The sequence below is a fragment of the Cyclopterus lumpus genome, chromosome 18 (genome assembly GCF_009769545.1).
Source record: "Cyclopterus lumpus isolate fCycLum1 chromosome 18, fCycLum1.pri, whole genome shotgun sequence".
Classification (NCBI taxonomy): Eukaryota; Metazoa; Chordata; class Actinopteri; order Perciformes; family Cyclopteridae; genus Cyclopterus; species Cyclopterus lumpus.
Genome location: NC_046983.1, coordinates 4,168,601 through 4,194,831, shown reverse-complemented (window position 1 = coordinate 4,194,831; position 26,231 = coordinate 4,168,601). Strand labels below are relative to the sequence as shown.

The window sequence follows — 26,231 nt, the reverse complement described above, 5'->3', positions numbered from 1 at the left end:
AGTCCCATCCATCCATCCTCCCATCTATCGTCCCATCCGGCCATCCTCCCATCCATCTATCGTCCCATCCATCCATGCATCCTCCCATCCAACCATCCTCCCATCCATCAATCCTCCCATCTATCGTCCCATCCATCCATCCTCCCATCCATCTATCGTCCCATCCATCCTCCCATCTATAGTCCCATCCATCCATCCTCCCATCCATCTATCGTCCCATCCATCCATCCATCCTCCCATCCATCCATCAACCCACATATTCTCCCATCTATCCATCCTCCCATCTATTGTCCCATCCTCCCGTCCATCCATCCTCCCATCTATTGTCCCATCCATCCATCCACCTTCCCATCCTCCCACAATCCAACTATCAATCCATCCATCCACCCTCGCTTTATGATCCATATCATGCATCCATCAGTCTATCATTCCATCCATCTATCAATTCAGCCTTGTATCTATCCACCCATCTCTTTCTTCTGTCCATCCATGGTCCTTTTCATCCATCTGTCATTCCACATATCCATTCTTTTATTCACCCCCCCCCCCCCTACCCCCCCTCCTATCTCTCTCTATATATATATATCCGTTCATCCATCCATCCATCCAACCATCAGCTACTCTCTCTCTTTCTCTAGAGAGGAACAGGTGTGCTACGGGACGAGAGACAAAAACACTCCTGCATTTTTAACCAGCACCTATTAAATATTAAACACTGCACACACACACACACACACACACACACACACACACACACACACACAGAGGGGGGGGGTGACACACAATCGCTGACGAGACAAGTTATACAGGTCGATGGGCTAACGTGTGTCTGCGTGAGTGTGTGCGTGAGTGTGTGTGATGGCTTTAAGCGTCATTACCTTACTTCCTAGGCATGTGGGCAAACACACACACACACACACACACACACAGAGGCTATGTGATAGTTCATACATGGTCCTCTCACGTGTTAGCATTTAGGAGGTAAAACTATAACAGACTCCATGTTCTCCCCCCCCCCCCCCCCCCCCCCCCACACCGTCTCTTTGAAGTGCGCCATAACAAACTATAACAACAGGAAGTTTTCAATGCGCCACATTGAGAAGGAATGTCACATATGGTATGAGGGAGGGAGACGGACATTCAGACTACAAATTGCTTAAAAAGAGCTAAATATCATGAAATTGACACATCGTGGTCCTTCTGCTGGTGCCTCGGGTCAAAGTGCAAAAATGATTGCCCAATAACAATAACCGTGTCTCCAGAGAACTAGTGTTAGCTCAGAATGCTACAGCTAAAAAGTGAGTCCGTTTGTTTCTGACCAAATACTTGTCTGTTAGCATGATAACACGTTAAATTAAGATGTAAACATAAAAACGCCTGCTAAACACCAGCATGTCAGTTGGTGTTCCGGCTAGTTCCGCCCCCCTGTGCTCTGATTGGCTTGTCAGTGCCGCTGTGTCAAGAGCGTAGACGCTATATTAATATGGACACGAGTCTTTGTTGTAGGTAAAGTCGTTTAAGGTAACTCATTTAGCGTCTGGCTAGTTAGCTAGATGGCTTATTAAATCCATACGCTAGTTTACAGAGAATTAGCCAAACAAAGTTGTCAATTCAATCATCTGTTGATAGCAATATGCTTTTCCACGCTGGGAGAAGAGGGCGTGGATGAAGCATTACGTTTTTTAATTAAAATTAATTTTGCGTCTGGCTAATTAGCTAGCTAGCGCACTAATTCCACCACACTTTAATGCTACAATGTTTACAGAACAAATTTGACACTCATGCGGCCTTAGCCATGTGTTTTCTTACGCTGTGACAAGAGTGTGGATGAAGCATTACATATTAAACATTATCAAATCATTTAGCGACTGGCTACTTAGCCAGCTAGCTCACTAGTTCCACCACACGTTCATGCTACACCGGTGACAGATATTGAGTGTGCATTGCCTTCAGGCAGCAAACTAGTCTACTTGTTTATGTCGAGATAAAGTTCACATGAACCAGGGAGCGCGCTCCCGTGCTAGCCAATCACAGCACAGACATAACAGCACAGTGGGGCGGGGCTAAGCATGGAACACACGTCTGGCAATCTGGCTTCGGCATTTCCCCCAAAAGGAGTCCCGGATTCAAACCGCCGGCTTCAACCTAGTGAGTCTCTCACTGGGTTGATCTTTGCTCAGAGGAGAAAAATGAAGAGGGAGAGATGGCAGAGAAGGAGGGATGAAAGTAATGAGGAGAGACGTGTGACACATGAATGAGGGAGGGAGGGAGGGTGGTGAAAAATGAAGAAGGGCAGTAAAGGAAAGAAAGAAAGACTTGCCCCAACCATCCGATCAATTCCACCCCCCCTTTTTTTTACCCTCCTCCATCCCTTCATCTCTTTTCAACTGTAGTTAATTTTCTGCCCCTCCGACTCTTCATTCTTCACCTCCGTCCATCCATCCCTCTTCTTCTTCTTCTTCTTCTTCTTCTTCTTCTTCTTCTTCTTCTTCTTCTTCTTCTACCTGTCCTTTCCTCTCTATCAATCTCTCCCCCCTCACCCCTCCCTCTCTCCATCTCCCTCTCTCTCTGCAGTTAAGTCAGTGTAATGTAAATGATGTGCCATCGATCGCCCCTGACAGTGCAAGGACGCTCACCTCTCCTCCTCCTCCTCTTCTTCTTCATCGTGCTGTCATCTCTCTCTCTTTCACACCCCTCCCTCACCCCCCCCCCCCCCCCCCCCCCCCCCCCCCTCTCCTCTCTCTCTCCTCGGCTGCTCTTCCCTCTAACATCTTTTATCTCTCTCTCCCTCGCTCGCCGCCTCCCACGCCTGTCATCTTTCATCTCTTCCTCTCCCTTCATTTTTACTCTCTCCCTCTTTCACCGACCATCATTTATGTCTCTCTCTCTCTCTCTCTCCCCCCTCTATTGTTCTCTCAGAGCATCTGCTCTCCCTCTTCCTACCTATACCATCTTTTATCTCTCTCTCTCTCTCTCTCAGTCCATCTTTAAAAAGGAACAAAGACCACCTTTTTTTTTTCTTGGATCAATAAAGAGGTTCAACTCTGGTTCAATTAAATACAAATACACTTTGGCTAAAGTTAAAGAAAGCATAATTTCAGTTGAAGAAGTAACTCGTCTCCAGTTTTCGATATTTAACCGTCTCCTTATTCGACGTATCCTCACGATAGCTTAACGTAAAAGATGCTCCTCATTTTTCGTGTTTTGTTCCCCAACGAAGGACCAGCAAAACGTGTCAATTTCAGCATTTTTTCTTCTTCAAAATAAACTTCCGTCTTCATAGGAAACAACTCAGTGGTTTTAACCCGAAAGAGGATTGTTTGCATTAAACTAAGTAGCGGAAGCAGCGTTACGTAAGTACAGAAGTTAGTTACGCGAGTGCAGAAGTTAGTTACGTGAGTACAGAAGTTACGTGAGTACAGAAGTTACGTTACGTGAGTATGAAAGTTACATTAGGTGAGTACAAAAGTTACGCGAGTACAAAAGTTACGTGAGTACAGAAGTTACGCGAGTACAGAAGTTACGTGAGTACAGAAGTTACATTAGGTGAGTACAGAAGTTACGCGAGTACAGAAGTTAAGTGAGTACAGAAGTTACGCAAGTACAGAAGTTACGTGAGTACAGAAGTTACGCGAGTACAGAAGTTACGCGAGTACAGAAGTTACGTGAGTACAGAAGTTACATTAGGTGAGTACAGAAGTTACATTAGGTGAGTACAAAAGTTACGTGAGTACAGAAGTTACGTGAGTACAGAAGTTACATTAGGTGAGTACAGAAGTTACGTGAGTACAGATGTTACAGTAGGTGAGTACAGAAGTTACGTGAGTACAGAAGTTACATTAGGTGAGTACAGAAGTTACGTGAGTACAGAAGTTACATTAGGTGAGTACAGAAGTTACATTAGGTGAGTACAGAAGTTACATGAGTACAGATGTTACAGTAGGTGAGTACAGAAGTTACGTGAGTACAGAAGTTACATTAGGTGAGTACAGAAGTTACATGAGTACAGATGTTACAGTAGGTGAGTACAGAAGTTACGTGAGTACAGAAGTTACGTGAGTACAGAAGTTAGTTCAAAGAAAGCGTATATTCTAAAAAAGTGTGCGGAATGAAAGGAGGTCGAGGTGGATGTTTTGGATTAGGGTTTGAAATTATAAAAATAAGGCTTTAAAAGCCTCGGGAGAAGATGTGGTTATTGGGAATAAATTTAAGAAATGGTCCAACTGGTAAAACACAAAAATAAAATAGCATTAAGTGAAATAACAGATATAAATGATCAAACAGATATTCTTTCAAACGCTGCGCATGTGCATTGTTTATCATATTTCACTGTGTTATCTTCACAACTCTGGCATAAACAATTAAAGTTACAACTAATACATTTAATACAAATCTAATAATTATTTAATAATAATTGTAGAAATTCAAACTACTAATTTGTTGTAATTACTTTTATATAGAAAACCAAAGAATGGTATATCAATGTATTATTATTACACTTTGTCCTTTCCCTTTTTGAATTATTATGATTTTTTCTTTATATTTTCTTATACATCGTCCTCTGATTCTTCTTCTCTGTCCTCTGTTTTCTCTCCCTCTCTCATCTCTTGTCACTCCTCGTTCTCCTTTGTTTCCTCCTTCTTCCTCTCGCTCCCTCTTTCCTTTCTCCTTATCCAAATAGAGGACACAGACAATCCAATAAACGCCCACGCTCTCAACAGCTGGAGTGTGTGTGTGTGTGTGTGTGTGTGTGTGTGTGTGTGTGTGTGTGTGTTTGTGTGTGTGTGTGTGTGTGTGTGTGTGTGTGTGTGTGTGTGTGTGTGTGTGTGAAGCGACGAGTCAGCAGAAAACAAGGATGACACCCTCAGCGCCGGACAGGAATGTCACCAAAAAAAAGAAAAAAGAAAGAGAGATAAAGAAATAAAGAGAGAGAGAGAGACAGATGGGAGAGAGAGAGTGAGGAAGGACATGAGGAAGGAGAGACAGAGAGGAAGAGAAGAAGAAGAAGAAGAAAACTCTGGGGACCTGGAATGACACATGCAGTATTACTCACCGTCCCCATACATCACACACACACACACACACATGCATGTAAATGCACACACTCACACACACACACACACTGCATCCATCTCTTGAGCACAAACAAACACACAAGGACACTAAAAAACTAAAAGACTAACCTGTAACTGGCTTTTTAGGTCGTCATCCAAGTGTATCTCTCTCTATATATATATAGCTATATATTCTTTTAGAAATATATTTATTACATTTATATATATTTGTTGTATATGTTGAACTTGTTAGCAAACAGTTTCTTATTTACACATTCGGCAGTTAGAGAGCAACATATTTATTGTGATTCTCCCTCTTTTTGCTCCGTGTTTGGTCTCCACCAGGAGGTGAGTGAGGAACACCAACACCAGCGAGGGGATGAGATCTCGTGTCTGAAAGCGCTGCTTAATGCGGTGCTTTTAAGTCCGTAGTGACACATGTCAATCCAACCGTGCTGGGGATCAAACCCCCGGGGCTGAGCCCACTCGAAGAGCTGCATTTCGAAGCAGTTGGTTAGTTTGACTAACTACCAACCAAGCGAACCAAACTCCAGGCGTGAACCGGAGCTTTACCCTCGTTGAGAACCGCTTCCCCAGAAGGGGGCGGTAACGCGCCGCTTCCTTCTTCGCCGACGTGAACGAAGAAGAAAGTTCAACCGCTTTTTTGAAATCGGTGTGAAGCGTTCAAGTGTGAAGAAAACCTTGTTTGACTCGTAAACTGAAGTTTTTTTTTTTCTTCTAAATTGAACCGCACATGGGCTAAATCCAAGTCAACACACACACACATACACACACACACACCAGACACTCCTGGTACAACACACACACACACACGGACTCAGGAGGTAAGCCTGGATCCAACAGTAAGTCCAGTTTTATGACTAGTGTATAACACCAACAGCTGAATCAATATTAGTTTACACTGGGTCACACTGGACACACACACACACACACAGCTCTTTCCTTTCATAAACACACACGTTGAATCTCCCAGAATATATTATTATTGAAGATTCACACACACACACACACACACACACACAGAGATTAGCTTTTATTCTATTACACCCTCGTGGTAGGTCGGCTTAGCCATGTAAGGAAACACACACAGCTAGCCATTATAAAAGTGATAACATTCATGTCATAAAACACACACACACACACTGGGCTGGTTATTATAAAAAATTATAATCATTCAAAGTTGTAAAGTTTTACAGAGATGAACTAACACATCAACTTTATTAACGGCCGACTGTCCTCGTTCTCAGGCTCTCTCCTCGTTGGCTTTTCTTCTTTTTTTAACACGGCCATTTAAACCATTTTAATTCCCCGTCATGTGGAGTCAGAAACATTAAAGTGTTTTTTTATGGCGACAAAGTGACTTTAAGTAAAGAGTTCCAGTGTTTGGACGTCTTTCAGCAGGAAGATGAAGTCTCAGCTTTTATTTGATGGTCGCAGAAAGAAAAGGTGGAGGCTTTCGTTTTAGAGGCTTTTATCATCAATATAACACTCCATACGTCTATTTTACTGCCTCACTTTGGGGGGCGGCTGTGGACATATTGCAATATCATAATTAATTCAGAGCTTCAACGATTAATCCATACGCTGTCGACTATTCGAATAAATCGATATCTTGATAATCGACTAAAACGGAGGAGAACTCTGATTCGGCTTCTTTAGTCTGAATGTTTTCTGCCGTTTTCTTTCCTCTTCAGTGACGATTTGAATATTTCTACCAGATATTTCAGGACATCATCCTCGGCTTTTGGGGGAAAAACAACTAATAAAATACAACTGAAAACAGCAACTTCTGTGTTTATTTAGTTTCAGAGCTGGATGTTGAACCCAAACGCTGTGTAATGGAGACCTGCTATATGGCCATCCTAACACGCTGAATGAAATATAAATATTATATATTTGTGGGTCATTTAGCGCCACGTCGTAACTGATACGTTGTATCTAACGACGCTCGTGTTACATTGTTACAATGTTAAATTGTTATATTGTTACAGTGTTACATTGTTATAATGTTACATTGTAAACAACCAAACGAATGGAGGTTCCATTCGGTTACATTATGATGCGTTCAGGCTCTGTTCAGGAAAAACAAGTCCTGGTAAATAATAACTTGATGTCATCTTGATGTGTTCACATGTAATATTGTAAAATGAAGTTTTGGGTGAGAAACTTTAATGAATCCAGATGTTTTCTGTTTTCACATAAAGTAACTATAAAGTAGATATTAGAGATGAATTATGAGCGGTTTAACTTGAACACTAAAAATACAATCTTTCATTTCCTTGTCGTATGAATTGTGTGTGAACTGCGACTGATGACACGTTATACATTACGTTGGACGGGTCAAACCAACAGGACTCACAACCAGAGATTAAACCGACGCCACGCGCTCTAATATTAGATCAAATGTGGCAAAGGAGCAGCAGCCAAAACCCTCCGTTTCATATAAAGGTCATTATGAAGCATCGGGTGGCCTTTAATGACCTCCGATCGGGATCAGACGTCTCCGGCGAAACACAACAACTGCAACGTCGTCGCCTCGAGCTACGGAGGCCCGAAGATGCCAAAAACAATACAGTCACATCTCCCCCAACAGAGAGAGAGAGTAAGTCATCCTGCTAATTAGAGCGCGATCCAGTGAGGAGGTGATACATCAGCGCTCTAACTACTGGAACAATAAAACTGCTTCGTCTGAGGTTAAACATTCAGCCGTGTTTGTTATTGGGAGTTCTGCTTCAGAGACAGAAAGCAAAGCCACGAAGCAAATTATTGACCCGCTCTCATTGATCGACGGCCTCCAGCAGAGATATCACGGACTTCCTGCCTTCTGCAGGAAGCACGGACATCTCGCCGTGTTCCTTCAACTACCCGACCGATCCGAGTCCAGCGGAGGAAGCCCGGCGACCACGAGGCCGTCGACGCTGTTTCGATTAAACACGAACATCGGGCCGTTGACTTTTTTTAAAACGTGAAGACTCTCAGGCGAATTATGAATCCCTAAGAATATTTTTTCTTTGAATTCGAAGTAAATCTTTGGATTAGATGTCGTTTCGTATCAATTCCTCATTTTTCATCTAGAAAACTCCAAACTAACAGTAAACAATAATAAATATTCTGCAGGTTTTCATCCCTTAAATATTCAGGAAAAATAACAGGGTAATTTCCATTTAAATATAAGAAAATATGAATAATAATTTTTTGGGAGCTTTAATTTCTGTTCTGTTCAATTGTGTACTGGCCTGCAGAAGTGTTACCAAAAATAAGAAAACATGTTATTTCACAAAAAAAAGATGATACAAAAAGTGATACAAAAAAAAAAGAACGAGTAAAATGAAGTGTTTAAAAAAAAGAAAGCACAATATCGTTGGGGAAATTATTTCCCGAAAAAAAAGAAAATCGAGCTACAGGTTGATTATTAGCAGATGAACAGAAACTAAACACTAATTTGTATAAAAGACTAAACGTGCAGCTAAAGGCTGATTTCCAGGCTGCCGTTGCTCTGCATGCATTAGCTCAGCGATGCAACGCCTCATTTCAGGGCCACGCTGGAACATTATGCTCCACAACACAATCTATTTAATGCAAAACGACACCTTTTCTGCCATCAGGGGCTTTCAGCAGGTCTCTGAAACCTGGAGCGGTGTCATGCTGCATTAAAGGACACGAGGTGAGCTGGAGCGTGCTGGTGCGAGAGCTCTGGATGGGAGGGAACCAGGATGTGTGCTGGCGACTCCCAAAAAACAACGCGGAGACGTCACTTACGAGGACGTCGTATCCCGGATTAACCCACGAGGACTGGCCGGCTAACGGAACTGGCCGGCTAACGGGACTTTGTGGCGTTTAACTACAGGTCCAACGTCCACCGGAAGTAAAAGATGCTTCTTCAGCTCAAGTTACTCGATAGTAGACGGTTAAAACAAAACAAGTAGGAAAGAGTGCAAATATATAAAGACAGGTTAAATGTGCACATTAAATAAAAGTGTGGATCTTAAGAATCCTTCATTAATACTTAAGCCTCCCATAGAGGTTCCAAAAAACAACACATTATGTAATATTAATAACTTAACTCTAGTCATTTAAACAACCAGTTTATTCGTGTATATATATATATATATATATATATATATATATATATATATGTATATATATATATATATGTATATATATATATATATGTATATATATATATATATATATATATGTATATATATATGTATACATACATATATATACTACATCTCAAAGGTAAATATTATACTTTTTACTGTACTACTTCTCAAAGGTAAATATTGTACTTTTTACTGTACTACATCCCCCAAATTATATAATAAAAGTAATCTGAAATGAGACATTCTGCCTAACGAGTTGTCTTATTTTGAATGCAGGCGTTGTACTTCCTACACTGTAGTATTACTACCCTACCTACAACATCGGAGTACTTCCTCCTCTCCTTGTCTCTCCGTCTTCATATCGACTCACACTTGTTTCCAGTAAACATCAGACGCAGGGTGACACATCACACCGTCATTCCCTTTTCCTGGAAGCCGTTGAGGACTCCGTCTCAGCCTGGTTACGTCTCTCTCTCTCACACACACACACATCAACCTTTTGTTTTTCTTAATAAAGCGGCGTGTTATTGCCCCGGTTGTGCCGCCGTGGTCGAGTTAATCTGTTGTCAGGGAGTCCGGTCTGCTCCCTCTTGATTGTGCCGAGTCAGCCTTTAACCAGCTCCGGGGCTTTAATGGAGTCAGCATTAGTCTTCTATTAATTCAAGCTGACTGATAATTTTCCCCCCAGTTTTGTGCTTGTTATTGTCCGCTGTGCAGTAAATGTGCAAATGAAGCCGTCAGTCAAGTATTTATTGTGTAATTGTTGTTGATTTGGGACATCACTTTTGAAAAAAGGGCTACGAATAAACTTTTGCATGTACTTTAACATTAACAAAGTTCACACTTCTACTCGCGTCGCCAGGATCCTTTAACGTCACTTTTTAAAACACAACTATGTAGCTTGTGAATCCAAACAAAAACACCTGGTTATGTGAATCATGAGTTCATAATGAAGGACTTTTGTCAAGTAAGTTAAGAAGCTCACGTAAGTCAATGTTGGCTTTTGGTTTCACACGGGACACGAACACCGGTCACCTGGGTGAAGGTTATGCTTTTATTTGACTATTCTATCCACCCAGTCCTCCCAATGAGGGAGGTTTGTAACGAATGTTATCGCCATTTATTATTAGAAATACGGAGACATTATTTGGATGAACACAGAAAATCCGCTGTCAAACATCACGAAAAAAACATTTTGCCCCCATTTTCTATCTGATGAGGAGGTTGTTGTTGTTGTTGCTGTGTTTGTTGTGGTGAATGTTGTTGTTTTTGTTATGGTTGTTTAGTTGTTGTAGTTTTGGTCGTTGCAGTGACTGTTGTCGTGATTGTTTTTAAGGTTGTTTTTGTGGTTGTTGTTGTTGTTGTTGTTGTTGTTTCGCTGTTGTCATTGCAGTGATTATTGTTGTGGTTGTTGATGTTGTGGTTGTCGTGATTGCTGTTGTTGTTGAGGTGATTGTTGTTGTGGTTGTGGTGATTGTTGTTGTGGTTGTTTTGTGAGTTGTTTTGTGCGTTGTTGTTGTGGTTATTTTGGTGGTGGTTGTGGTTGTTGTTGTGGTTGTTGTCACAGTAATAATAATAAATATGTTTATTAATATATACCACCGTTCAAAAGCAGACTCCTCAAAGTGCTTCACAGACAAAGTAAACAGGAAGTAAAAGAAGAAACAAACAAACAGGAAGTAAAAGAAGAAACAATAACACAGACGTGAAGATAAAAACACAGAAACTCAACAAATAGTTCTTACGCTGCTTTTTAAAAGTGTCCACAGATCTGAAGTCAGTTTAGAGCTAAAAATACAGCTACTTGTAACTTTTACTAATAAATCTGAGCCTCTCGTTTAATTTAAAACACACTGCAGTTTACAAGCTGAAAGAAAACAAAACAAAACAAAGACCTTGAAGCTGTCGGTGCAGCTGTTAAAAAAGATTAAACGGAGCAAAACAATATCACATCACAGCTTTTCAGACAGAAACAAATATGAAAAGATTATTATCGTTATTAAAGCAACAGGATGCCGTTTCCGCTCGAGAGACGTTGTTTTGGGACATTCGGTGCCGCGCTGACCTCGGATCAGTCCACAGCGGCACTCACGTGTCACTTCCTCTCGTCTGTAAGAACCACGACCGTCTCCATTTTAACACAAGTTCACGAGTGAGGAGCGAGGAGAGGGAGGGGCGATCAAGAATGTGGCTTTTGTAGGTCACCCCGAACAAAGCATGGGGGAGCGAACACACACACACACACACACACACGCACACACACACACACACACGTAACCTACAACCATCCCATTAGGAAAACACACTCACACAGGTGCGTACATCAGAGCCCACATGTTCACACACACACACACACACACACACACACACACACAAGACAAGATCAAGAAAGAGGTTACATGAACGGTGAGGCCTTGTGGTAGTTGTTGGCCTCAAGTGGATCTCACACACACACACACACACACACACACAGGAGAAATAATCATGCAGCTTTCATCCTCCGAGGCAGGAAATGCAGCTTTTAAGCTCTGTGTGTGTGTGTGTGTGTGTGTGTGTGTGTGCAAACTGCTCTTTTAAGCCAACACACACACATACAAACACACACACACTTTCACTCACATAAACAGTTCCTTTTTGGAAAGTATAGCAGATGTTTAAATGCCACACACACACTCACACACACACACACACATTCTTTCCCTCTTTACACACCGACACATTAGAGGAAAACATTATTATTACTATTTCTTTTTTTTCTTACATAAACTACAAAAATGGCTGAGATTTGACAAACGCTGAAAGAATTCAAACAACAACAGTGGAAAGATTCAGTCCCACTCACATGAAGACAAACAAGGAGACTCCAGGGAAGGAAGTAAAAATAACTAGGACACAAAGATAAGGTGAGAAAAAAAGAGAGAAAGAGAAAGCGGAGGAGGGAGAGAAAGGAGACGGAGAAGGAAAGTGTAATTGGACTGAAAGGAAAAGGAGAGACCGGAGGAGGAGGGGGGGAGAACAAGAGAGTCAAATTGTCTCGCAGAGAAGAAGAAAAGAAGACGGAGATGTTTTGACGGACGGGAGGAACATCTGTGAAGAAGGAAAAAGAGGAGCAGTGGGAGGGAGTGATTAATGAAGGAGGGAGGAGGCCAAAGGAGGGCGAAGACGTTCCCTCCGTCCTCCCATTGTGGAGAAAAGACTGGAGAGTCGTCAACACCACAACAAACAGAGAGGACGACGCAAAGTTGTTCCAGTGGGAAACCAAAAAGGTCAAAGGTCACCGGTGTCAGAATAAATTTGAAAAACTCATCCCACACAACTAAATATTATATTATTAGTATTGGGGGATATTTAGCAACAAGCCTCAGATAATGAAGTCAAAAAATAACACAAAGCGGCAAAGAGAGAGAGAAAGAGAGAGAGAGAAAGAGAGAGAGAGACAGAGAGAGAGAGACAGAGAGAGAGTTGGTTTCATGTGTTCAGGCTGAACGGAGCACATTGAGTCTGACCCCGTGACCCCGACTAAAGAAAATACTCCTGTCACTATAGAAGACCCTCCAGAAAATAGATGGCGGTCTATTTTAGAGCCATGAACCACGGCTTGAGACCCCCCCCCACCCTTCATGTTTTGGAGAGACTCAGTTTGTTAATTTGTAAATGATTAAGGATTTTGTACGCCGAGCCGACGGCTCAAGAACGGTCAAAGTTTAACAGCTTGTTTGTTTTTTTTAACGTCATGACTAACCGCCGATGGTCTGCAGGTATCGGGGTGCGTTCGAGGACCAAAGGATTTAACGCCTCGTGGGAGAAAGAAACCGTGAACTTAAAAAAACACAGCGGAGCCTGTAAAGTGACGACTCGCTCAAACCGGCGTTCCTCAGGGAACATGGTTAAGACACTTAAACATCCTTAATAAATACACGTTTATAGAGGAATAAATCAATTATACTTTCATTTCTAGTTCAACTGAAGTTTTTTAACTTGTGTTTCTGTGTTTCTGCCACTTGAAACGCATTAAAGATGCAAAATAAACTGACGGGGGGGCAACGGAACAAAAAGTTCAACAAAAAGGACGAATAATGAAATGCAGTTTCAACGAGGATCCACCCGATCTGACTATCTGCCCATCAGTGTGTGTGTGTGTGTGTGTGAGTGTGTGTGTGTGTAGCAGCATTGTTGATGTTAACACAACCTCAGACACACTGATAATAGAGCAGCTGGAGCATGAAATCACATAGAAAGACAGAGAGAGAGAGAGAGAGAGAGAGAAACGTTCAGTAATGAAGTAGAGAGTGATTTCAGAGTAAAGGGTGAAAAGTAAAACACACAACCAAAAGAAAACAGAAAGAAGAGGGACAAAAACTAAATAAAAAAAAGAGAGACTGAAGTGGGGGGTTGCTGGCATGGTCGAGAGAGTATGACACAGGGTCACCGTGAGAGAGAGAGAGAGAGAGAGAGAGATGAAGAGAAAGAAGTGGGGGAGGGTGAGACACAGAAAGAGAAAGAAACAGACACCAAATTCATTGTTTTCATTGTCTAATTCGAACCACAGAGAGAGGGAGAGGATGGAGGGATGGGGGGGAGAGGAGGGATAGAGGGAGGGAGGGAGAGGAAGAGAGGAAAAACGAGGAGCAACATGAGACGAGTTGAGAGAGATTCACACACATTCCTGTTTGGGACTGAAGTTTGAGCTGAAGATGAAATGATCCGGTTCTTTCTTTCTTTCTTCTTGTGTTTTAAAAGGTCGGAGCGGCCGAACCCTCGACTTCCACTTCCTGTCCGGTGGTTCAACTCTCACTGCGTTACGGCTCTTGTTCATTCCCGGCGTCGCGTAAAACACATGTTATTAAAAATCAATTCATATTTATTTAAGATGTCTTGGTTTCTTTACTTCTTTTTATTACTCATTAACAGAAAACAGTTTTTGATGGATGTCACTGGAAGTTTTGGGGGAATTTCTTTGGGGCGGCTGGTTAGCATCAATTATATCCATCTTGGTGGACATAGTTGTTGGTACTGGCTGCATGATATTGGAAAAGAAAAGAAAAATAAATAATAAAATAGACATTTTCAGCAGATAACAACAAGGGATATTTTTTTGGGTGGGGGGGTCAACGATTCTTTTTGCAACCAAATCCCAAAAATGTTCCTTGTTCATTTTGGGCTGGTGATAATTATTATTACGATGCCTCATCGGACAGACTTGGGAGTCATGGAAACCTTTTGTATCAGCAGAAAGGTTGAAGCCTGACTTGTTGGGGTTACCTTGCTTCACTCCAACGATGGACCCTCTTGGAACGTCGTTGTACGTTTGATTTTAAAAGCGGTAACAGTGCAATACGCCTTTCTGTTATGATCTATTGGCCCCGTAGTTCTAATGTCAAGTGTTCATGTCTCGTGTGTTGTGGTTCCGCTGTATGCTGATATATAAACGTCCAAACCAGCTGACGCTGTGAATATTACATGTTACGCTGGTCGATGCTCTGTAATTGTACCCGTGAAAACAAACATGGCTGACATTGGACTCCTCATTGAAACCGAACCCCCGTTGATTGTGAATAAGCGACAACGTTTTAACAACACATTGAAGTCGGCGAAGGGAACGCACGTTTGATACGCAAATCAATATTGTTTTAAGTTTGCATAAGAACACTTAATAAAGATGGACTCCTTTGTCAATACTTCAGATGACTCTTTCTTTAGGTGGGTGTTTCTCCCAGATTACAGTCTTGCAGGCATTCGTCCAGCCGGCCTTCCCGATGACCGCGGTGTGCTCCGTCTCTTGTCCCGGGTCCCAGGCCGAGGATACATTTACTCAGTGTGGGTTACACTCCTGATATAGGCTGAATAAACACACGCGTCCTTTATTTCTGCTAAGAGTGCACTGACTCTTTTTAAGAATGGTGCTGTATTTATCCAGGAAAATGTTTCACCAGCATGTTTACGCTCATTTATAATGACTTCCTGTTGCACATTCTCACACTCCCACACGTTCACATTCACAGCCACAGTGTGCTGTTGCTGCTACGCTACACACTGAACTATAAGATAGGAGGTCACTGCCTTGTTCCAGGGCCCATCGGGGCTGTCTCATTTGTTGTGGTTCCGGACTCAGTCCTTGGTTTTGTAGACAAGGACACTGTTACACTGTATGGAAACTGTAGCCTCGAAACAACTGTAACTAGGGTTTATGCTACACTATAGCCATGAAACAACTGTAACTAGGGTTTATGCTACAATATAGCCATTAAACAACTGTAACTCGGGTCCATAGTACACTGTATGGAAACTGTAGCCTGGAAACAACTGAAACTAGGGTTTATGCTACACTATAGCCATGAAACAACTGTAACTAGGGTCCATCCTACAATATAGCCATATGACTGTAACTAGAGTTCATGCTACACTGTAGCACTAGAACGACTGTAACTAGGGTTTATGCTACAATGTAGCCATAGAACGACTGTAACTGGGGTTTATGCTACAATGTAGCCATGAAACAACTGTAACTAGGTTCCATGCTACACTGTAGCCATAGAACGACTGTAACTGGGGTTTATGCTACAATGTAGCCATGAAACAACTGTAACTAGGTTCCATGCTACACTGTAGCCATAGAACGACTGTAACTAGGTTTTATGCTACAATGTAGCCATGAAACAACTGTAACTAGGTTCCATGCTACACTGTAGCCATAGAACGACTGTAACTAGGTTTTATGCTACAATGTAGCCATGAAATAACTGTAACTAGGTTCCATGCTACACTGTGTCAAAACTGTAACCATAGAAACAATTGCCTCAAAAGGTACTGTAATATAATATTGGAATAAACTTAAAGCGGCTGTATGTCTGCTCCATCCGAACATCGTGTTGCATTACACTCACGTGTAAATAAATAAATATTTAATTCATGTGAACTGTCACTGACAAAATACATCCGTTTATCAAAGAATCAATAGTGTTAAAATCCCTGAAACATAAAAGAGAAACGAACACAGCTCAGGGTGGAAGGCAATAATCTAAAGGAACAACGAGAGGGAAATAAAAAGAGCAGAATCATATAATTTAATTGTGACCAAATAAAATAAAAAATATTGCATTCAAATTCTGTCGGGTGTCTTTTTCTAACAAAACACACACTCACACACACACACACACACACACATAGTATAGTTGTTGCTTACATAGACGCTCTCTCTGTCCTGTAAACTGCAATAAACCCAAACACACACACACACACACACACAGACACACCGTAAATCTCACCATAATACGCCCTCTGAGTGTATGTATGTGTGTGTGTGTTTATGTGTGTTGTGCGCCTGTGTGTGTACGTGTGTGTGTGTGTTTTATAGGTGTTGTAAATTTGGCTGCCGGCGTTGTTTTTATCAGCATATTCGCAAGCTGTTTAGCCAACGGTGCAGATGTCACTGTTACGACCACACACACACACACACACAAATATACTAAGGAACACACACATGAAGATGTAAAGAGAGAGAAACACGTACACACACACAGCATTTGACACTGTTTATACAGTGTGGTATGTGTGGATAATCCTATCTAAATTCACCTGGTGTGTGTGTGTGTGTGTGTGTATGTGTGTGTGTGTGTGTGTGTGTGTGTGTGTGTGTGTGTACGTGTGAGTGTAAGCCGACCCACCATTTGCATCTGCCTGCGTAAGCCCATACGATTTCTAAACGTATGCGTGTTCGGTGTGCATGCATGCAAGTGTGTGAAGGTCAGCGCCAGAATGTGTGTGTGTGTGTGTGTGTGTTTGAGTGTGTGTGAGCGTTATTTGATTAATGCTGAGAACCGTGGAGTGTTTAGAAAGAGGTCGCGACCTTTCAGCTTCCATTCAATCAGACAGGGAGAGAGAGAGAGAGAGAATACCTCTATCCTCTTCTGGCTATTTTTTCTTTTTCCTTCACCCCTTGAGAATCTGATAAGCCTTACTCAGCACACACACAAACACACACACACATACACACACACACACAAATGCTAATAAAGCCAGGTCCTTTTTTACCTGGACGTGCGGCGACCACACTCGAGGGCCAAAAGTATGTGGACACGTGGTTGTTAGGTTTAAATGACAATATTTACCTACAATAATGTGTTGACCAGTTAGGAGCTGAAACAGGAAGTAGCTGGAGCTTCAGGGAGCGTTTGATGCTTTCTATATTCATTTAAAAAAAAGATTATTTTTCTGAAAAGAAAATACTTTCCCAGTTTGGTGTGAAATGTCGTCTCGATTGGTCCGAAGAGAGCTTTGACTTCAACCTCCTCTGGTTGTATAGAAGTCTATGCTTCATGTGTTGAAGCTGCATTCTCTCTCCGAATCACCAGGGGGCGACTCCTCTGGTTGTATAGAAGTCTATACTTCATGTGTTAAAGCTGCATTCTGTCTCCTGATCACCAGGGGGGGGCGACTCCTCTGATTGTATAGAAGTCTATACTTCATGTGTTAAAGCTGCATTCTCTCTACTGACCACCAGGGGGCGACTCCTCTGGTTGTATAGAAGTCTATGCGTCATGTGTTAAAGCTGCATTCTCTCTCCTGACCACCAGGGGGGCGACTCCTTTGGTCGTATAGAAGTCTATGCTTCATGTGTTAAAGCTGCATTCTCTCTCCTGACCACCAGGGGGCGACTCCTCTGGTTGTATAGAAGTCTATATAAATGACTCTACTTCTCTTGATTTATTCCCTCAGTAAACATTGTAAACATGAGTTTATGGTCTCAATCTCTAGTTTCAAGTCTTCTTCAATACAGCACGATGTTCATTTAATAAATTATGGTCATTTAGAGTCAAACAGACCATAAAGCAGAGTATGCTTTAGGGGCGGGGCTATAATGTGATTGACAGGTCGCCTCAATACGAGCACAAGTGGACATGGAAGTAAAGATGGAACCTTATTCTTTTTCTCCGTAGACTTTCCTCCGGTGGGGTGAACGTCCACGTACTTTTGGCCATGTAGCGCACCTCCTTCCCTCCTTCCCTCCTTTATCCACTGATCTTTCTCTTGAGTCAACACTTTTTGCTTTGTTTCTCCCACCCCCCCCCTCCCCCCCCCCACCACTTTCTCCCATGTCATCTCTTTCCCTTCCCCTCTTCCTCCCTCCGCTATCTGTTCATTTGCTCCCTATCTTCTTCTCCTCTCTTTGAACCTCTCCGTTAGCCCCCGCGGCCCCAGCCAATTACACACTGTTTGTCCACCCGTTTTCAATAAAACACTCCCCCCCCCCTCTCTCACCCCCCCATCTCTCTCTCTCTCTCCCCCTCTCTCTCTCTCTCCGTTCACCCCCGACTGCTTCCGTCCACTCCCGTCTTCCCTCTCCTCCCTTATTTCACTTTTTTTTCATTTTTAATTAACTTCTTTTGTAACTTGGAGGCGACCCCCCCCCCTCCCTCCCTCCTCCCTCCCCCACTCCTTTCCTCCAACATAACTCCTGCACTCCCACACTTTCTCACAAAACACACACACACACACACGCACACATACGCGGAGGTTAAACATGCTATTTACATATCAATTAAGCTCAGACACTGAATCAATGATTAATAATCAGATTATCCAGCTAATCTGCTGCTGTTTAACTTCCGTTTCACGCGTTTTGATCCGGATTTGAAGGGATTTTTATCGTTATTGAAATATTTAAACGGGTCTCGATTACTCTTCAGTAAGCTGGAGTGCGTTTTATTATTTCATACGTTTCAGAAGACTCAAAAAAAACGTTGTTGATTTGATTATTTGCTGAATGGATCGGTTTCAGTCATGAAATCAATAATTTAAAACCGTTTTAAATGGTTTATTTTCTAATCCTGTTATTTATTTCCACTTCTTTGTGTCTTTTTGCTTGTGTGTGAACTTGACTTTCTGCTGGGAAACTTGACATTTCATATTTTACCTGCTAAGAGTTTAATAAACTGATATTGTACATAAATATATATTAAACTAGTAGATTTAATTACTTAGATTAGTAAAAATTAATGCTTTAAAAAACACACTTTGCTATATCCTTATGGCATGTTTGAGCAAAAACTGAAAAACTGCAACAACAACAACAAAAGCATTAATTTGTACAAATCTATATATATATATATATATATATATATAAACTTGAGTTATTGTGCTTTTATGTCTGATGTCTTTACTGGCTTTTTCACTTTATTCCTGCAGGCTGTTCATATGTATATAAATATATATAAATATATATAAAAACACATTCTTGCAGCGGACTTGACTTTAATCTGCTGAAGACATTTTAAAGTTTTTTTCTGCACATTTTGGTATTTTAAGTTCTGTATTTTGTATAAATGCTCCAGCATGAAACTCATAATCTTATAATAATAAATCTGATATTCAGATGAGTGTGTTAAAGCAGTAAAACAGTAAAGAGTATATGAGGGTACACTGAATGTACCAAAGTACAATTAGAATATACATCGTAAGAAGTATTCAACACTAGTTCTCGTGGATTCTTTTTTAAATCTGTTGATCTTCTGCAAAGTAATATTATTAAATTATATTCTGTAAGATGTGAAGTCCATCAGGAACTTTGAAACTAAATAAACAGAAAAGGTTTTATATAAAAAATACTTCCTGCGGTTGAATCTCAAACCCCTCAAACTTTGACTTTGATGAGATGCTTAACAACCCTCCTCCTCCTCCTCCTCTTTCTTCTCCTTCTCCTCCTCCTCCTCCTCCTCCCTTCCTCCCTTCCTCCCTCCACCTGTCCCCTCTCCTTTAAAAAGGTGCAGTGATTTATTGGTGACACCAAAGTGTCAAACACAGAGAGGAGAAACAATAAAGACAAAGAAGGAGGTGAACAGAAAAATAGATACAGGATTAAAAAAAATGTAATTATAAATAAAAGAGGGAGAAATGAAGGCAAAAAGAGCACGGACACCCACCACACACACACACACACACACACACACACACACTGAGTGTTTCTCTTTATGACGGCGAAGCATGTATTGTTACATTGTTTCCTTTGAGTAGAAAATTACAGTTGAGCGGATCGCTTCAATGACGAGCTATCAAAACGACAGCAAACACACACACACACACACACACACACACACCAGTTAACATGCAGCCACATTGTACACACACACACACACCAGTTAACATGCAGCCACATTGTACACACACACACACTGCGACTGAATGACAAGCTCATAGCAGCAAAATGTTTTCAGATACTCAACAAAACTCTTTCTGACGCGTTTAGTGGTTTAAGACACACACACACACACACTCACACACTCACACACCCTTCATATGCTAATATGCAGGTGCAGTACTAACACCACACTTTACAAGTAAAAGTCATCAAAGCCTGAATGAAAGTAGACGGATGTGAGTAGTATTCACAAAAGTATTGATTGATCATGAAATGTTGTACTTTAATATCTGAAGTGCATGTTTTTAATCCTCTCTCTGAGAAGTAGTACAGTAAAAAGTACAATAGTTACCTCTGAGATGTAGTACTGTAAAAAGTCCACTATGTACCTCAGATGTAGTACTGTAAAAAGTACAATATGTACCTCTGATGTAGTACTGTAAAAAGTACACTATGTACCTCTGAGATGTAGTACTGTAAAAAGTATAATATGTACCTCTGATATAGTACTGTAAAAAGTACACTATGTACCTCCGATGTAGTACTGTAAAAAGTACAATATGTACCTCCGATGTAGTACTGTAAAAAGTACACTATGTACCTCTGAGATGTAGTACTGTAAAAAGTACAATATGTACCTCTGAGATGTAGTACTGTAAAAAGTACACTATGTACCCCTGATGTAGTACTGTAAAAAGTACAATATGTACCTGATGTAGTACTGTAAAAAGTACAATATGTACCTCTGAGATGTAGTACTGTAAAAAGTACAATATGTACCTCTGAGATGTAGTACTGTAAAAAGTACAATATGTACCTCTGATGTAGTACTGTAAAAAGTACACTATGTACCTCTGAGATGTAGTACTGTAAAAAGTACAATATGTACCTCTGATGTAGTACTGTAAAAAGTACACTATGTACCTCTGAGATGTAGTACTGTAAAAAGTGCAATATGTACCTCTGATGTAGTACTGTAAAAAGTACAATATGTACCTCTGATGTAGTACTGTAAAAAGTACACTATGTACCTCTGAGATGTAGTACTGTAAAAAGTGCAATATGTACCTCTGATGTAGTACTGTAAAAAGTACAATATGTACCTCTGATGTAGTACTGTAAAAAGTACAATATGTACCTCCGATGTAGTACTGTAAAAAGTACACTATGCACCTCTGAGATGTAGTACTGTAAAAAGTACACTATGTACCTCTGATGTAGTACTGTAAAAAGTACAATATGTACCTCTGATGTAGTACTGTAAAAAGTACAATATGTACCTCTGATGTAGTACTGTAAAAAGTACACTATGTACCTCTGATGTAGTACAGTACAAAGTACACTATGTACGTCTGAGACGTAGTACAGAACAAAGTACAATAGTTACCTCTGAGATGTAGTACAGTACAAAGTACACTATGTACCTCTGAGATGTAATGAAGTACCTTTAATTGTACATCCAGTATTTGAGTTATTTTTCACCGTTGATGTAAAGTGTAAAAAACGTAACTTTTAAACCACCGTTTTGAGTATTCACATTAAAATATTCAAAAAATTCAAAAATATCACCACAAAACTTTTTTAAAGATGTTTTAATTTCAAAGTCGGACGTTTATTTTATTTCAAAAAAAGGAGAAAACATTAAAATATTCAAACACATTAAACTTAAAAGTCGTCACTTAAGACTTCATTTTCTTCTCTCGCAGAAAAACAAAACCAGTTTGGAAAAGTTTCCACTTGACATGTTTGTTTGCTCTCACACACACACACACACACACACACACACACACACACACACACACACACACACACACACACACACACACTTCCCCCATAAAAGTCTCAGTTTAACCACTGTTATTATTCTAATCATGATGACATGTTTTTAAATGGATTATTCATTAATAACACGCTGTCTGGGAAGGACACACAAAAACACCAACAACACACACACAACCCCCCCCCCCCCCCCCCCCACACACACACACACACACACTCACACACACAAAAGCCACACAAACTACAAAATATGTGCAATAATAGCAAGAGTTTTTAAGAAAACACACACACACACAAACACACACACACACACAAACTCATACACACAAACACACACACACACACACAAACATGACATGTTTTTTCTCTGTTAATCACAAATTACAGCAAGTTTTTGTTAATAACACGCTGTCTGATGAAGTTTCTGCATGACGAGGACGCTGGTGGGCGACACACACACTCACACACACACACACACACACTCTTGTCATTTCTTTAATTGATTACAGCTATAATTATTTTGTAATAACACACACACGTATGTCGTGGCGTTTTAAAAATGGGTGATAATGACATTTTCCTTCCTGTTTTTATTAATAACATGTTGTCTGTGGGACGACACACACACTCCCCCCCCCCCCCCCCCCCCCCCACTGCCCTCTCTTTACCCTCTCTCTCTCAGCTCCTCCTCTCTGTTCTCCTTTCATCTCCTCCTCTGACCTCCTCCTCTCTCTCTTTGATATTGTAGTCTGCCGATGCTGCTCGCCCTAAACTGTAAATCTGTCGCTCGGCACACACACACACACACACACACACACACACACACGCACACACGCACACACACACACACACACACAGAACACACACCTCTGACAAGCTGTCACAATAAATAGAGAGATAAGACCAGGTGGACGAAGAAGAAGAGAGGGGAGGTGGGGGGGTAAATGACAAGAAGATTGAATATAAGAAGGATGCGAGGGAGGAAACGAGAGGGAAAGATGAACAGATGGACAGAAAGGAGGAGGAAGAGGAGGAAAAGAAAACTTGTGCTGGTAAACGAGAGGAGGAGGAAGGATAGAAAAGAGGAGACAAGGAGGAACAAATGGACCAAAAGATGAAGAGGAGGTTAAGAAAGGATGGAGGAGGAGAAGAAAGAGGAGAGGACAAGAAAGGAAACGATAGGAGAGAGGAAAGGAGGAGGAGACAGAGGAGAGGAAACAAGAGGAGAGGACAAGAAGGGAAAGCAAACAAGAAGACGAGAGGGACCAACATATGGAAGAGGAGTAAAGAGAGGAGGAGAAGAGGAGAAGAGGATGAACACATGGACATAAAGATGGAGGTGAAGGGAGGACCAAAGGAAAACATGGAGAGAGAGAAAAGACGCAAAGGAAACAAGAGAAGAAAGGAAGAGGAGGAGGGGAAAATGAAAAGGAAGCAAGGAAGGAGAGGACAAACGGACCAACGGTGAGGAGGAGGAGAAAGAGGAGAGGAAACAAGAGGAGAGGAAAAAAGGAAAGGAAAAGAGGGAGAGGGAGAGGGATCAACATGTGAAAAGGAAGGAAAAGGAGGAGAGGAGTGAGGAGAGGAAGATGGAGGGATAACGAAAGAATGAAAAGGGAGCAGAGGAGAGATTAAAGTAAAAGAGATATGAAAGAAAAGGAGGGGGTGAAAGGAGGAGAGGTGGAGAGATGGAGGGATGGAGGGATGGAGGGATTACCTGGTGAACGAGAGGAAAAGCTGTTGTGACATTCCCTAATGTGATTTCTAAACCAATCTGCTAAGTGCACCTACGAGACTGTGTGTGTGTGTGTGTGTGTGTGTGTGTGTGTGTGTGTGTGTGTGTGTGTGTGTTCACAGGCATCCAATAATCTTGTTGCAGACAACACCCTCACATCCTCCCTCCTCACCTCCTCCCTCCCTCACCTCCTCCCTCCCTCACCTCCTCCATCCTCACCTCCTCCCTTCCTCACCTCCTCCATCCTCACCTCCTCCCTCCCTCACCTCCTTCACCTCCTCCATCCTCACCTCCTCCATCCTCTCACCCTCCCTCCTCCTCACTTCCTCCATCCTCCCTCCCTCACCTCCTCCTTCACCTCCTCCCTCCCTCTCCTCCTCCTCCTCCTCCTCCTCCTCCTCCTCACCTCCTCACCTCCTTCCTCCCTCACCTCCCTCACCTCCTCCTTCATCTCCTCTCTCCCTCCCTCTCCTCCTCCTCCTCCTCCTCCTCACCTCCTCCCATCCTCACCTCCTCCATCCTCTCACCCTCCCTCCTCTCCTCCTCCCCTCTCCTCCTCCTCCTCCTCCTCCTCCTCCTCCTCCTCCTCCTCCCCTCTCCTCCTCCTCCTCCCTCCCTCACCTCCTCCCTCTCCTCACCCTCCCTCCTCCTCACCTCCTCACCTCCTCCCTCCATCACTTGAGGTCTGTCCACACTAAAAAAAAGCTAAATCTGAAAAACGCTGACGACCCAAAAAAATGACCTGAAAATATTAACCGACTTATTTTTTTAATTTGTACTTTTACTGAAGTACAAGTACGCAAACGTGTCCTAAATAAACATTACATAATGCCTCATTTGCATATTTAAACATAACATTTGATAAAACTTGAAGTAAATATTTAACCCTGTATCCACCTGCAGCGTCTCCTCATTCATAACCGGCGTTTTCATCGTAACGAAGCAACGTTGTAACAAAGTATTTTCACCGTGTATTAGTACTTTCACTGAAGTATCTGAATACTTCTAGTACTAGTTCTCTCTCTCTCTGCTTTGTTATTGTTAATGTCTCTCGCCCGACTCCTTTTGAAGACTCTCTCTCTCTCTCGAAAGTTGGAGCCTGAAACAGCTTTTGTGAAACATTATCTATTCCCCAACACACACACACACACACACACACACACACACACACACACGTTGACCTGCCTCTCCCCTCTTGCTGTTTTGTTCAGTATGCGCACACGCACGTGCACACACACACACACACACACACACACAGGGTAGAGGGGGGGAGGGAGGATCAGTTCTTCTCCGTGGTGACAGAGGGTCATATTCCTTACTTTGATCTTCACCTCTCTCTCTCTCTGTTTTCATCCGAGAGAGAGAGAGAGAGAGAGAGAGAGAGATCATCTCTATGTCTCTCGTCCCGGCTGGTTGGTGGGTTGGTAAGTGAAGCATGAAACCACCTCCTCTGCCCTGAGACACACACACACACACACACACACACACACACACACACACACACACACACACACACAGTGTGTGCATAGATAGGTAATAAAATGGTAGCGATAGTAAACCCCTGATGGAGATGTTTTAAATGTTTTATCAACAACATGCAATCATTTCAATTTAAGTTGAATAAAAAGTAACAAATAAAACAAAATGTGACGTAAAAAAAAAAAAACATTTTACGAATTCCTTCGGTTTTCTGAGGTCCAAACAGCCAATCACGTCGCAGCGGTTTGCTTAGTTAACTGGAGTTTAGCCACCGTGCATATTTCTGGGGCTTTTATTGTGAAAGGTAAGACAAAATTCGTAGATGATCACGGAAAATCTATTTGTATGTTAACTAAACCTGAACGAGTTGTTTCCTGTGAAGACGGAGGTTTATTTTGAAAAGCCCGTCCGCAAGCGAAAATTGTTTTGAAGCGTCAATTTGTACATCAACAGGAAGTGAGAGCGGCGCTCTGTGTAATTTAAAGCAACAGTACAATAAAAAACATATACATTTTGTCGGTAAAAAAAAACCCCAATCCTGATAAAGAATCGCGATTGCTGAATATTGATCACAAAATTACTCGGTTCATAATTTTGATCAGAATCGTCACTTCCTGTAAAACTGATCGCCGATCAATGACGACCGCCTCGCTGCAGAGAGGTGACCTCAACTCCAGCCGGTCCAACGCTTTAACCTTTATCAATTAACCAGGAGCACAAAGCGGAGCTGAAACCAGACACACACACACACACACACACACACACACACACACACACACACCAGCAAAACAAACACAAATATCAGCACACAAACAGCCCAAAATGAACACACACACACACACACAGATGCAACCTGAGCCGGTGTGACAACTGATAGCTCTGTTTGTGCATGCTAGACAATCACACACACACACACACACACA

General features: G+C 41.8%; 1 protein-coding gene across 1 annotated transcript in view; it reads right to left on the bottom strand.

Moving 5' to 3' along the window:
* The window catches only part of LOC117747745 (dachshund homolog 2-like), a 73,460-nt gene that overhangs the window by 42,102 nt on the left and 5,127 nt on the right, over positions 1 to 26,231 (bottom strand). The gene's annotated exons all lie outside the window — the stretch shown is intronic.